The 15,727-nt window shown below is 36.3% G+C and overlaps 1 protein-coding gene across 4 annotated transcripts in view; it reads right to left on the bottom strand.

The window, feature by feature from the left end:
* LOC143348048 (uncharacterized) overlaps positions 1 to 15,727 on the bottom strand; it is a 271,690-nt gene that overhangs the window by 170,572 nt on the left and 85,391 nt on the right. The window lies entirely within an intron of this gene.

The raw sequence follows: 15,727 nt of genomic DNA on the forward strand, positions 1-15,727 counted from the left end.
AAGTTATCGCACCAATTTAACCAAACTCGCTTCTCGAAGTTGAGAAGATCCATTCAGAGGCACCATGAGACGAGGGAAACAACGCTACGAAGTTTAAATGATAGCCCATGGGTTTCCAACTGACCTTGTTCTCATATTTCTTACAAGAGACGATCGATCAGGATTCCGTTAAAAGCACGATTAATTAAAGACAGTTCGGTTTTCTCGCGTTCTACGAGGGACGCGTATCATTTTCCTTCGAGGATTTTTCAGACTCTGTACACTGGAACAGTTAATCAAGAATAGCAGTTCCGAACGGAACAGCTTTGATTCATTGCTGAACTTCGTGATGCGACTACCACATCGTGGAATGGTTTATGGGAATGTTGAAACTGTCAGCGGGGAAAGAAAACGCAGATTGATTTCAGAATGCTACGAATTTCTGATATTACAAAAGAGAAATGTACTACTAAGGTGAAGCGCGTTTTTCAAGTTGAACGTCCCAAGATTTAATGGGACTTACGTTAAAGTATAAAATAAAATCTATCTGTGTATTCTGATTGAATTTAGTACCAAAGACGAGGTACACGGAGTAGACCTTACATCCAAAGTGTAATTCCATGCAATATATAATTGTAATTGATCCCCGCAACCAAAAATTATTTTTTCAGAATGATTTGAATTTTTTTAATTTTGTCGAAAAATTTGTCCAACCCTGTCCGTTTTTCTTTAAACATAGTTTTTGATTTTTAGTAAATTTGTTTAACATTCTATGGAAAAGTTGTTTAATACTTTTTTGTAGGTGCCCATGGGCTCTGCTTCAGAAAAAAATTTCAATGAGATACCTTTACTATTGTAGGAGTTATGGCTGTTTGAAAATTGAACCACTTTTAGGGGGTTTTTCTCACTTTACGGTGTTAAAGAACAACTTTTCGAATAGTTTTGGTATTTCTACATATTCTTGACCAAAATACACATTGTTTGCATTTTGAAACATTAAAATCTTCCAATCCGTTCCAGTGTTATGATTTTTTAAACATACGCATGAATTTTCAGGGGAATGAATCAACGTATGGTCAGACATTGTATTTTCAGTAAAGAATTTTTATCTCAAAAACGCATAAGATTTCGGGGGTACGTCTATTCACCAAAAATGATTGTAATTGACTCCTACAATCGAAAATGATTTTTCCAGAACGATTTGAAATTCTTTTTTTTTACCGAAAAATTTCTCCAGCTAATAAATAATAAATAGACTGCGGATTTTAATTCAAATGCATATCTTTATTAATAAAATTAATGAAATGGGAGCTTTGTAGAGGACTGTCTTAATCTCTAAATATAATAATTCGTATCTCACTTGAAGTACTTATATTTTTATATATCAAGTACATTCTGTAATTTTTTGAAAATTAAAATTGCCCGTAAATGCATAAATATCCGCAGTCTAATAACAAGGCATAGAGTAGAGATCCTCCATTTTATAGATCGGCTCACGGAAGATAAAAGCGAGACCGTAGTAATTTGTTAAACAAGATTCGCGACAAGCTGTAGCCGTGGTTGTTCGAAATTTCGGGTCGAGCGCTACAGAATTATTAGCCTGTCTCCGTGGAAAACCGTACGAAAATTCATTTATAATAACTTTGGCTGCAACAACTCGGAAATGTTATATGTCGGTAGCAGCACACACCGATAATACACGGCTTGGTGGAAACAACCACGGAGCTAATTTGTTGCACCCAGGGCAAAATGCACCGTTGCTCGGTGTAAACCACTTCGCTGGTTATGATTCAATCAAGTGTAAACCCGGGAGCAGCTGGATTAAACCGCGTGGCGCATGTAAATGCACGACACGCAGTGACTTTCTCAGGGTACGTGTACCGTCCTCGGCTTAACCCACCCGCAACCACGGTTCATCTTCTCCCAGCACGTCTCCTAAATTGATGCCAGTAATTCACGCGTAATACACCTCGCACGGTCAGAAACGTGGCAACGAAAACACTCAATGCAACACAACGGTCTACCTACCAAAACTCCACAGTTTAAACCACCCTTTATCAACTTGAACGCGTCCTCGATCAATTCCTTCATCTAATACGATTAATTATTCTAACGATTACTGTTACCGAAACGAAATCTAAGAAAAATACAAATCGAATGATATTAGGAATCAAGATCACGGAATAAAAGCTTGTTTATTGCAGAATATTTCACAGCCGGTGTGCTTTCCTCGTAAGATATAATGTAATTGAGTTTCAGCACGCAACGTTGAAAGACTGAGATTAACTTATCAATGGAAGAACCATAAGAGTGGAGTACACCCAATGTATTTTTCTCTTTATAACGTAACAAATAGATAAATATTTCTATTTTATAGTTTACATAGCTTCACAGTGTCAATTTATTTTTACTCTATGAGGATCGTCTGAAAAGTTTTGAGCCTAATATAGAGATGTGGCGTCGCCTCCCATGCTCGCCACCAGATGGATCGCGCTCTCACAAGCGCTCGACCGACCCCAAAGGTTGCTATATATACTTTCCTCAACCGATTTCCTAATATCCCAGTCGTCTAAGGCAAGGCCTGCTAGAAAGCCTTACTAATGATTCCACTAGCAGATCCCCTCCTTTCACTACGATTCTCATGAGTTTCCACACCGCAGCGAAGCAGCGCCACAGAAACAAGTATTTTCCCGGTTAAATATAGCTTTATTCTTCAACATGGTCTCCTCTTAAGTCAATACGCTTATTCCAGCGATGCTGTAACCCTTTTAACCCTTCCAAATAGCAGTTGGTGTCTTGCCCTGCAATGTAGGCATTTACGTTTGCGATGACCTTATCGTTCGATGGAAATCTCTGTTCCCCAAGCGATATTTCAAGCTTAGAGAACATGGTGGTCAACCAATTCGAAACGCAATTCGTGAATTTTGATCATGGCGACCGCCAAAGCGTGAGCTGGTCCACCTTTACGACTAACACAAATAACTCCCAAACAACAACCGAGCGTCCAAAATTGCTGAAATTTTCACAGTCATTTGTCAAAGCATATACCATTGTACCGCCTGAATGGTTCTGGCGAGAAACGTCACCTTCGTGTCGAGGTTCAAAACTTTTCAGACGACCCTTGTACGTTCGTCGAGTGTCTTTATTTACTATTTTACTTTATTTCAAAATGAAACGAATGACGGACGATACTTTTCGGAGTAAAGCTAAATAATTATTATCTCAGTCGTTTCCTGTTCCAGCGTTAAATCCGCGAGACGGAAGAGAACCTGACGCACAGGCTCGATCCTCCCACGCTCTCGCGTCCTGGTTGCTTCTTATTCAGAATTCCTTCTGTTCGCGAAGCCAGCCGTGGCGCCTCGGGCTGGAACGCGCGTGCATGTAACGCGGAACAAGAATGACACTCGCGGTTCGCGGTAAGAGTGCTGGATGGATTTCATCACTGGCTGCGTGTTTCTTTGTGAGAGGCAGCCTCCGTCAGCGTTAGTTCATCTAACCGTCGTGTCGAGTTCTCGAGTAGATACTCGCAAGTTACCCGGCAACTTCCGTCGCGCGCGATCCTCGCGCATTTCCACTCCAAGCCGTTCGCGGCGGCGCGAGGATTCTGAGCGAAACGGCTTGTCTTAGCCAGCGAAACCAATTACCGGGCTTCCGCGGCACGTTTCCACGCGAATATCTCGAGTCAGCCCGGAGCGAGATTTTCCACGGGGCGCAGCGCCCCTGAAAAAAACGACGCGCGCGACAGGCATCTTGGAAAATTGGAAACGATCGGGAAAATTGCTTTCCCTACGACGCGAGCCGCCGTGAACACTTCTTAGTCGCGACGCACGTTTTGCCCGTGAAAAAATACGAGGATCGTTTAATAAGTCCTTAGAAAATCCAAAAATTGGTGCTCGTAGCATCGAAAACTTTTGTTTTTAATAAGCATCGTGACTTACTAGACAGTTGTCAAATTCTCAGTTATATCCGCCACACGATTTCAATTTTATTGTCCATTGTAGCAAGAATCTTTTGCTTATTTAGAAAAATGGAAAAAAGTTTCGAGCGGTGATTAAACACTTATATTTAAAAGGCTTAACACCGAAAGAGATCAAAGCTGAGTTGGATGAAGTTCACAACGGACAATGGTTCACATCGAACGAGGAGGTTCCGAAATCTTACTTTTTAGGTGGCTTAAAAAAGTTGGAGAAACGCTTAGAAAAGTGTATAGAGCTAAAAGGAGATTATGTTGAAAAATAAGAAAAAATCTACCTAAAATAATTTGCTTTCTATCTTTTTCTAAGGACTTATCGAACGACCCGTATGTAACAGTTTTCTAATTTCTTAGCCTTTCTAAAATTCTTATACCCCCCTCCCAACATATACATCATGTTTAATATTCAACAATTTAAATGTTCACTAAAGAAACTTAAATGATAGGTTTTAGGAAGAAATCACTAGGAAATTATTGAGCAAACACAGTAAGTAAATTTTCAAAACATGTAATGGAGAACTGAAATTCAAGTACGAAATAATTTTGATGAAAGATTTTTCTATATTATTTCAATTATTAGTAATTATTTATTATTTAAATTTAACGAGATCCCTTTCGAGAGCCATCTTACATCAGTGTGAAGTATAATTCATTTTATTCTTCACAAAATAACTTGAAGAGACGTTCACATTTGGGACTAGCTTTAATAGCATTGATACACTTTATAAGTTTTAGTACTTCATTTAGAACAGGCGAAATGTTTGTAGCTACCAGGTTTTCCCTGTGAACAACACAATGTGCAAAAAGCATTTTTCATTAGCAATGAAATGAAGCAAAATTCATTAGAAACAAGTTTTTTTTCATTTATAGTAAATCAGCATTATAGTGTACGAATGTGAGTGGTAGTAGCTTTATATTATGCTTTATATGCAGTTGAAACTACACACCAAATTGTGTGCACAACTCCTTTCGGAAACTATGAATAACATTTATTATTAAACTATAATAACAAAGCATCTAAAATGAAAAGCATACTTTAGAAATTAATTCGAATATTCGTAATGCAACGACAAAGCTTACGGATGTAATCATTCCATGAATTCTCATTAAATTAACTGTTAATTAATTATATTGCGATATTAATCGCTTAGTAGTATTATCACAGTAATATAATAATCGAAGTAGTGTACCTTTCCCAAATTAATTATTTCAATTTTACCAAACCGTTATACTTAATTTGTCGCGAACGTTTCAATCTGTTTTCGACGAATTTCGCGACACGATAAGAAAGGAAAATGAAAAAGCGTGGAACATTTCCTTTCATCGGAAAAGTTCTCGGATACATCCTATTTTCGAAGCTCGAATCTGCATGGCGCTTCATTCAAACGCTGGCCAAAAGTTTGCGTGACACTTTGCCGTCCAGTTTGGCGAAAATTCAGCATATTTTTGCATAAAGTCGTTCCAGCGCACCGTTGCTGCTTTATTATGCGATAACCGATCATCCGAGACGAGATTCGCCATTTTCGCGTCAGAATGTCGCGTGCATCTTTCGTCTTCCTTTCCCCAAACAGTGTAACATCATTTTTCCTTCAATTAAATAATTTTCAATAACAGAATTCGGTTCCTAACTGTCCCAGTAAACGAACGTTTAAGGAAAAATAAAATTCGTCCCCTGGATATTATACTATTATACTTGTTACAAATGTTTTGTAAAATCCTTGTTGAGGGGTTGAGCAAATAAATTTAATTTGTTGAAAGGAATCTTTCATGTATGCTTTTACTTCAACTTAATAACGAATGAATAGTTCGTGAATTTAATAGAAACATTTATAATTTCATGATTTTAGTTTCTCTAACTTTGACCATAATAAACCCTAATCTGATCCGTAGAACGCGATGAAGGGAAATCGAACGCGTTTAGAAACGCATCTACATTCTGTGCAGAGGAACGTACGAATCAGACAATGGCAATATTAACATGAAGCACGGCTTCCCACCGTGTAGACAGAATTCAATTAGAACTCAGCGGGAATGCATTAGAACTCGGTTAGAAATCAGCATGAATTCATCAGAACTTAGGTAGAATCTAGCGAGAATATACCAGAATTTCAATTTATAACATCGAAAGTCAGTTAGAACTTAGCTGGTACGTATCGGAACACGGAATACATCCAGCCGTCGAACAAGAAGCACGTATCATACATCTAGAATTTGTGTTAAACCGATGTTAGTCGTGCCGATAACATCTCTCCAACGATCCTATGTTTCTCTTCTCTAACTCACGCGACAAACGGAGAGTCGACGTAGGTAAAGCGTTCAACTTTTACATAGAATTGTTAGTGTCGACAGTTTTTAAGATATTCGAGTAATAACGAATTTACAAATAAAATAACAGAAACTTTCTTGTTAAAAAAAAGTTCACATAACCTGTAGTCTGAAAATGCTTTATATTGAAAAGCAATGTAACCTTTAAAGATATTTATGATTTATTGCAGTCAAAAAATTTTCAAAAATTCCTCTGCTAGAAAGCAAGCTAATTCGTCGAATTAGTGGTTGTCGAACTCTTTCAAACAGTTTATCTGTATTGGAAATAGCAATCACTGCCACAATAAATCACAAGTATCTTTAAAAGCTTCTTTTCAATAAAGTATTTTGAGACACGAGTTTATTCGAACATTTTCATTCACTCGATTTCAGTAACATGCAGTACAAGTTTGTACCCTCTACACATGTAAATAATGCAAAATAAAACAGTAAGAGATAAATGTGTAAAACGATACGAGTGAAAAGAGTGTCTTTTGCCACGTTTTCGTAGTAAATAGCCCAGTACGCGAACACTGTAGCGTCGATGCGACATATCAACGGTTTTATATGAGTTTATTCGAACTTTTTTCATCCATTTGATCTCAGTGGCACGCAGTACGAGTTTGTGCTCTGTGTACGTGTAAATAACGAAAAATAAAAGAGTAAGAGATAAATGTGTTTGTTGCTCCCACATAATTCGTGGAGCCGATTTATATAACAAATAGATAATTATAATAACTATTTACAAACACATTAATTTATTAACAAAGATATAAAGATACACGTGTTAACAGGAAAAATCACCCATGGGAAAAATTTTAAAATAAGACGAAAATCAAGAATATCAATTTGTTTAAAGTTCCGCCAATATTGAATTTTTTCTCGAAAGTGCGTAGGATTTCGACGGTATGTCTATTCATAAAAAGTGATTGTAATTGACCCCTCGAGCTAAAAATAATTTTTTTAGAACGATTTGAAAAAATTTTTTTTTGCTGAAAATTTTAGGCACTTACCCCCTGTTGATTTGTCTTAAAAATTTGTTTTTGATTTTTAATAATTTTGTTTGACGACCTATAGAAAAGTTGTCTAATACTTTTTTGTAGCTACCCATGAGCACTACTTCCATGCTAAATTTCAATGAGATACGTTCACTATTGTACGAGTTATGGCAGTTTGAAAATTGGACCATTCTTATGGGTTTTTTTTTATTTTGCGAGGTCTAGGAACAACTTTTCGAATATTTTTAGAATTTCTACATATTCTCCACTAAAATACGCGTAGTTTGCTTTTTTAAACATCAAAATCGTCCAATCCGTTCAGAAGTTATGACGTTTTAAAGATCCGCATGAAATTTCCAGGGTACATTTCTAGCCATACATTATATTTTCGTTTAGGAATTTTTTTCTCGAAAATGCGCAAGATTTCGGGTGTATGTCTATTGACTAAAAATGATTGTAATTGACTCCCGCAACCGAAAATAATTTTTTCAGAACGATTTGAAACACATGAATTATCAGGGGAATCATCCATTCATGACCAAACATTATATTTTCGGTAAGGAATTTTTTTCTCGAAAGTGGGTAGGATTTCAGGAGTATGTCTATTCACCAAAAATGATTGTAATCGACCCCCGCAACTCAAAATATTTTTTCCAGAATGTTTCGAAACTTTTTAATTTAATTTTTTAATAACTTTTTAACGAAGCCTCAATCAGGAAATTGATATTCTTGATATTAGTCTTATTTTCGCCTCCAGAATCTCCCATATTTGAAAGTAAATGACGCGCCCTACAATATACCATATTTGGAATTCCAAACAGTGTAAAACGACACGAGTAAAAAGAGTGTCTTTTGCCACGTTTCCGTAGTAAATAGCTCAGTACGCGATTACTGTAGCGTGGATGCGACATATCAACGGTTTCCCCGGCGCACGTAGGTCGACACACACTCGTATCTATCGAGGAGTCGTTACCTCCCGATTTCGTGCCACGTATCTAAGGGATTCGATAATAATGTCGTGGCCCCGCGCGACTTACTGTGCCTTAACGGCGTTTATCCGACGCCATATCGTTAGTTACGAGTGTTCGGCACTCGCATTCGCAATCGACGTGATTTCGAGCCGCGGGACGTGGCGCTGGTAGATACTGTTCTCCGTTACCCTCGCAGCCTGCGTCGAGCGAACCCGTTGCATCGTTACAGATTGCAATCGGCTGCAACCTCCCTCGAACAGAGAACGACGCTTTAATCTACTGATTTTATCTGCTTGGCTATTCATCCGCGTAGATTCCCGGCTGCCCCCGTTACAGCAAAGGATTTCTTTCCCGACAGAGAACGCCCAGAGTCGAATGGCATCGCAAATCTAAAAAAAGGGCTCTCCGTTCGTGGCTTCCGGACGCGAGTACGCAGCGCTTCAATGGCGAACGATCGCCTATTACAATTATTTTTTTGCCCAGAATACGTCATTTTTACGAGATTTAGATAGACAGAGAGGTATTCGTAAGTGGACAAAATTCTTTCATTTTCGAAGCTATTTAAATTCAGTTAAGGATAATCGATTAAAAATTCCGGAATTATTGTATTACGCTACGAGGTCTTAAGAGTTTGTAGAAAAATATTTAAGTACCGCCATCGATACGAAGGGAGCCCACAGAAAATTTGAGCAATATTTGGAATTGCTCGCAAAATAGAGTATGCGAATGAAAAATATCATTCTGGTTTAATGTGTTGTGATTTGCTATAATAAAAGTATCTGTATCACTTAGATAATATAGAATTTGTATAACAATACAAAAATTAATATATAAAATTTTTAAAAATCCTAATACATCTTTAATAAAAAAATATATTGGATTATTTGATCCGTATAATCCGTATAAATGATAAAATTATCTGTATCACTTAAATAATATAGAATTTGTATAGCTATACAAAAATTAATATATAAAATTTTAAAAAATTCTAATATATCTTTAATAAAAAAAATAAGGATGATGAGGACTTCTAAAAATATTACTATCTATACCTATTGGATCATTTAATCCATTTAAATGTAAACAAAATAAATGTAGAATAACTATAAATAAAATAATTAATGAAAGAATAAAACGAAAAGAATAAAATCGATATAGCGTTAATGGAGAATTTAGTTACATTCGATCATTGATCGCGCTTGCTATAAAATACGTTCGACAACAGCTCAGTTTAGCGCAAAGTACCCAGCTGAAAATCACGAAGATTTATTCCCATTTTCCATTGAATAATCGACATTCTCCAGTGAACCGATTCTTTACACGCCCTAAAATCTGTCTGGCTCACGAGTGTCTACGTCGGCAAGGCGCGCGGGAGCGTCGCGACGCCTTTGTCCCCGTTTCTCGACGGTGACGTCCGCGGCGACGTCTACCGCACAGTTTTGGATTCGAAATTACATGCACCGTGGTTCGTCGGATCCGATAGCGCCAGATGAAGAAATTTTTCAACTCGAAACAGATTCAAGGAGACAGATTCGTTCCCAGGAATATCTTTCCCTCCCTTTTCTATTTTTCATACGTCTGCTAAAAATACGAAGCTGACTGCCGGACGGAAATTTTCGTAAAACGTAAGACGCTATGGTATTTTAACAAATACACCATACCTCGAGGAACGTAGGAATGCTTTGTTAAAATTTCGAATTCTAGTGGAGGAAAATATAAAAATTTTATTCTACGAATTATGTACGGGTGCTTGTTAAATGGTAGAAGGAAAAGAGAATCAGCAAAAACGGTAAGAACGTCGAGGAAAGTTTCCTCTAACCGTGGAAATCAGTTCTGCTCGTTCTCCAAAATCAACGATTTGAATTCCAGCGCTATCTTTGCATCCACGTTATACGCCGCGAGCGGACCAAACTTCCGGGAACTCTCCTTAAACTCGAAAATGAGATTGCGAAAGTGGACAGAGCCGGAGCTGATTCCCTGGGAACAGGTGCAAGAAAAAGGCGGAGGAAAGAGAAACAAAGTAAAGCGAGAAATTCACCGACGATCCCCACTAATTATAAGTCCAATTTGAATTTTCAAACGACCGGAAAATATATTTCATACGAGTTTAATGGCTATCCGCGGGGTCGAAAGAACACGAAGAATCGAAAAAAGGAAAGTCTCTTGTATTTTATCTCTCCTTAATACGTTGCTCGTCGTAATAATTATCGGAGTATATTTGTTCGTTTCAATCGTGTTGGGTAATAGTTTGAAGAGTGGAAAAGAGTATTGTAATGAAGCTATAGTCGCGTTGTCCAAAATTTTTATTTCAAGCGAATAGTTTCTGTAAAACGTAGTTAAAGTAATGTGTATTTGTTAGTTTGATCCCTAAAGAATTCCACGTATTGCTTAAATTCAAGAGCTGAAAGGGAAAAGGCCCATTAATTCTTTCTCCAAGACAATCTTGGACAGCTGAATGTATAGGTGGGCGCTGAAGAAAAACCAACAGATATTTATGGTAGTTTCCTAAATCCTGCAATTGCTACATGCTCTGTTGCGTGTGATTAATAGGAACGTTATATAATAAATTCTGTGTCCTAGGAAACCGATCTATAAATTCTGGGTCTTTTCGTCTTATATGGGCTTACGATGTATCAATTACAATTGAGAATGCCACGGGAGACAAATCGTCTCAGAAACAATTAGTTAAAATTGTCTAAACACGCCCTTAAGGAAAAAAAAGTGCAACCAACTGTTTCTGCGAGGACGAAATTATTTTTCGAAAATGGATTTACGAAGCACGAGAGGTTCTTGAAGGAATAATGCGAAGCTCACTTTATCAAATTTTAACTTAAATAGTTGAGGTTTGGAGTTCCCGACAACCACACGTGCACACACATTCCTGGCATAGATGCGTGTAAATACCTTGAACAGGTTAGGCGACCTATGTACACTGACGTTCAAAAGTTTGGACTAGTGTTCGATCTGCACAGAGTATACCGTTTGAGTTCTGCCGCCATTTTCAACATACCTTTGTAACGATGATATATTTAACAAATGTATTGATTTTAATGCCACGCACGTTTCTACAGTTATATTCCCAGAGCAGAGGTTTTCGTTTTTTTAAATGTTTTTTTAAATGAGGTGGAAGAATGATTAAAGTTGAACAAAAGATTGATTAGAAATATATGATGTGGTAGAAGGATACAGAGGTACGTGTAGATTTAAAGTCGATTTTAAAAATTTTACCTAAATTGCACAATTTTTATTTCTTCCGTTAATTGAGTATCTGGGGAATAATATATCAATATTCTTTTTTCTCATTTGTATGTTCATATATAAATCTGTAAATATATGCAAAAATATTGTTCACAATTAGATTGAAAAATGAACTAAAATTGAAGAGTCTCTATGAAAATGTTTCATGTGAATAAAAGGTAGAAATCTTAAGCTTTAAAATCCTTTTTGTATGTTCATATATAAATATACAAATATGTACAAAAATATGATTCACAATTAGAATGAAAAATGAAATAAAATTGTATAGTCTCTATGAAAATGTTTCATGTGAATAAAATGTAGAAATCTGAAGCTTTAAAATCCTTTTTGTATGTTCATATATAAATATACAAATATATGTAACAACATCGTTTGCAATTAGAATTAAAAAATGAATTAAAACTGTATAGTCTCTATGAAAATGTTTCATGTGAATAAAAGGTAGAAATCATAAGCTTTAAAATTCTTTCTGTATGTTCATATACAGACTGTCTGGCCACCCCTGGGAAAAATTTTAATGAGAGATTCCAGAGGCCAAAATAAGACAAAAATCAAGAATAGCAATTTGTTGATTGAAACTTCGTTAAAAAGTTATTAAGAAAACTATTGTTAAAAATTATTGATAAAATTTGTCCATCTACACGAATTTTTTTCTCGAAAGTGCGTAGGATTTCAGGGGTATGTGTATTCATAAAAAATGATTGTAATTGAACCGCGCAACCAAAAATACTTTTTCCAGAACGATTTGAAATTTTTTAATTTTGTCGCCAAATTTGTCCACCTACTCGAATTTTTTTCTAGAAAGTGCGTAGGATTTCGAGGGTATGTCTATTCACAAAAAATGATTATAATTGACCCCCCTAGCTAAAAATAATTTTTTTAGAACGATTTGAAAACTTTTTTTTTCGCCAAAAAATTTGAGCAGCTACCCCCTGTCGATTTTTCTTAAAAATTCGTTTTTTATTTTTAATAAATTTATTTGACGCTGTACGGAAATATTGTCTAATACTTTTTTGTAGGTACCCATGAGCTCTACTTCAGAAAAAAGTTTCATTGAAATATATTCACTATTGTAGGAGTTATGGCTGTTTGAAAATTGGACCATTATTATGGGGTTTTTCTCATTTTTCGGGGTCAAGGAATAACTTTTCGAATATTTTTAGAATTTCTACATATTCTACACTAAAATACTCGGCGTTTGGCTTTTTGAACGTTAAAATCGTCCAATCCGTTCAGGAGTTATGACATTTTAAAGATTCGCATGAAATTTCGGGGATCTATTTCTGACCTCACATTAGATTTTCGGTAATGAATTTTTTTCTCAAAAGTGCGTAGGTTTTCGAGGGTATGTCTATTGACCAAAAATGATTGTAATTAACTCTCGCAAACAAAAATAATTTTTCCAGAACGATTTGAAATTTTTTTTTTCGCCGAAAAATTTTCTGGTCGGAATAGAACTTTAAACGTTAATAACTTTTTAACGAAGCCTCAATCAACAAATTGGTGTTGTTAATTTTCGTCTTATTTTGGTCTCTAGAATCTCCCATTCAAATTTTTCCCAGAGGTAGTCGAACTCCTTGTATAAATATATGAAAAAATATCATTCGCAATTAGAATACAAAAAGGAACTCAAAATTGAAATATCCATGAAAATGTTTTATGTGACCAAAACGTACTAATTTCGAGCTTCAAAATCCTTTTTGTATCTTCTATAAATATATGTAAAAATATCGTTTGCAATTCAAATAAAAAAATGAACCAAAATTGAACACGTTCATAGAAACTGTTTCACGCGAACAGAACGTAGAAATCTTAAGCTTGGAAATCCTCGTTATTTCGTCCAATATGAATAAATTTTATCATCGAAGGTCGAGTATCGAAATAGTTTCGCGCAGTGTTTCGTGCCCACCACTACGTAATCGCGGGAACAGTCAGACGCGGGCTCTCGATAATTGAAAATTTAATGTCCCGGCGAACAGTCGCGTTGACCCCGCGGAAAATAAAATCAAGAGGCGACGAACTTTTGGAACGAGTTCAACGATTTTCCTTTATTGCCTCCATTCTCGTCGCGGTGCCACGAAGATATTCCTGGCGGGGGCAGCTCTCGAAACTCTTTCGACTTTCGTCATCCGTTCCTGGGGGTTGGTCTCGCCACCCCAGTCCGCATCCGTGCCGCTGAAATCACTTAGTATTTGCGGCGGAAAATTTTCACCGACCTCGAAATGAATGCGCTCGTCCGTTTGCTCGTCTCCGAGATACAACTTCCCGTTCGCGGAGACAGAGACAATCGAAACTTTTCCAAATTCCCGTTCCTCGAATTTCGCGGGGCTGTAAATCATGCGACGACAGAGAAATCGGTTGTCTTGCTCGGATTAACGAACCAAAGCTGGTTCGAGCGTACGAATAAATAGAAAGAGGGGCCAGAACGGTGAGTATACAAACTTTGAACCTTTTTTTAACGAAACTGTATTTTTTACTCTGTCGTAGCTGGCGAAATAACGAGCTCAACGACATTCCGGATTAATTTCAGCTTGGAGATCTACGACGATTCATTATGAAAACAAAAACTAACGCCGCTGTTTGATCGGTAGATTCAATTTTAGCACTATCGCGGATCAGCTCAAATTCTTGCGAGCGGTTCAATGTAGCAAGAGATTTTCTACAAACTTTTTCGCCCGGAGATAGTTTCATAATCGCTTTAGCGATGCTTTAACGACTACGGTAAACTTTATACTTCGGTAAGCTACCTACGTTGCACTGGCTGCTAATTGACTTAATAATTAACTGAAAAAACTCCAGCGAAACCTACGGTTGGAAATTAATCCGCGTCCACTACAAATGTTCTGCGCACAACAACCGTATATTCTTCGGTTGAATAAAAGCTACACAATGTTACGCTTGAAATTATACTCGTTAATTTAAAAAAATGCGAATGTACAGAAGATTGGCCAAATTATGGTGTTACGTAAACATCTCTCAAATTTTAATCCCATTTCAAGTTACTTACGATACATATGAAATCACTTTGCAGCGAAAACGTGTGAAACAATTATGTAAAGAGAAAGTAAAAGTAATCGAAATCTCGAGAAAAGGCTAATTTATGCAGAGTTGATAAATAAGACTTTTTAAATATGGTGTTACGTAACATATCGAAAATTTTAATCCGATTTCAAGTTACTTACGATACATATGAAACCAAATACATTACGATAGATATGAAATAAAATTTATAATTTATATGTCAAGATATAAATATATGTAAAAATATTGTTCGCAATTAGAATAAAAAAATGAACCAAATTTGAACAGTGTCGATGGAAATGTTCCATGCGAACAAACAACGTAAAAATCTCAAACTTTAAAATCGTTTTTACATGTTCATATATAAATATACAGGGTGTTCGGCCACCCCGGGGAAAAATTTTAATGGGGGATTTTAGAGGCCAAAATAAGACGAAAATCAAGAATACCAATTTGTTGATGAAGGCTTTATTAAACAGTTATTAACGTTTAAAGTTCCGACCGTACTGAATTTTTTTCTCGAAAATGCGCAAGATTTCGGGGGTACATCTATTCACCAAAAATGATTGTAATTCACCCCCGCAACCGAAAATAATTTTTTCAGAATTAATTAAAAATTTTTTTTTTCGTGGAAAAATTTAGGCACCTACCCCCTGTCGATTTTTCTTAAAAATTCCTTTTTCATTTTTGATAATTTTATTTGACGCCCTACAGAAAAGTTGTCTAATACTTTTTTGTAGGTACCCATGAGCTCTACTTCAGAAAAAAGTTTCATTGAAATATATTCACAATTGTAGGAGTTATGGCTGTTTGAAAATTGGACCATTTTTAGGGGGTTTTTCTCATTTTGCGAGGTCAAGGGCCAACCTTTCGAATATTTTTGCGATTTGTATATATTCTCCATCAAAATACGCGTAGTTTGCTTTTTTAAACATTAAAATCGTCCAATCCGTTCAGAAGTTATGACATTTTAAAGATTCGCATGAAAAATCGGGCAGACATTTCTGGCCATAGATTATATTTTCGTTTAGGAATTTTTTTCTCGAAACTGAGTAGGAATTCGGGGGTATGTCTGTTGACCAAAAATGATTGTAATTCACCCCCGCAACCGAAAATAATTTTTTCAGAATTAATTAAAAATTTTTTTTTTCGTGGAAAAATTTAGGCACCTACCCCCTGTCGATTTTTCTTAAAAATTCGTTTTTCATTTTTAGTAATTTTGT

The sequence above is a fragment of the Colletes latitarsis genome, chromosome 11 (genome assembly GCF_051014445.1).
Source record: "Colletes latitarsis isolate SP2378_abdomen chromosome 11, iyColLati1, whole genome shotgun sequence".
NCBI classification, from domain to species: Eukaryota; Metazoa; Arthropoda; class Insecta; order Hymenoptera; family Colletidae; genus Colletes; species Colletes latitarsis.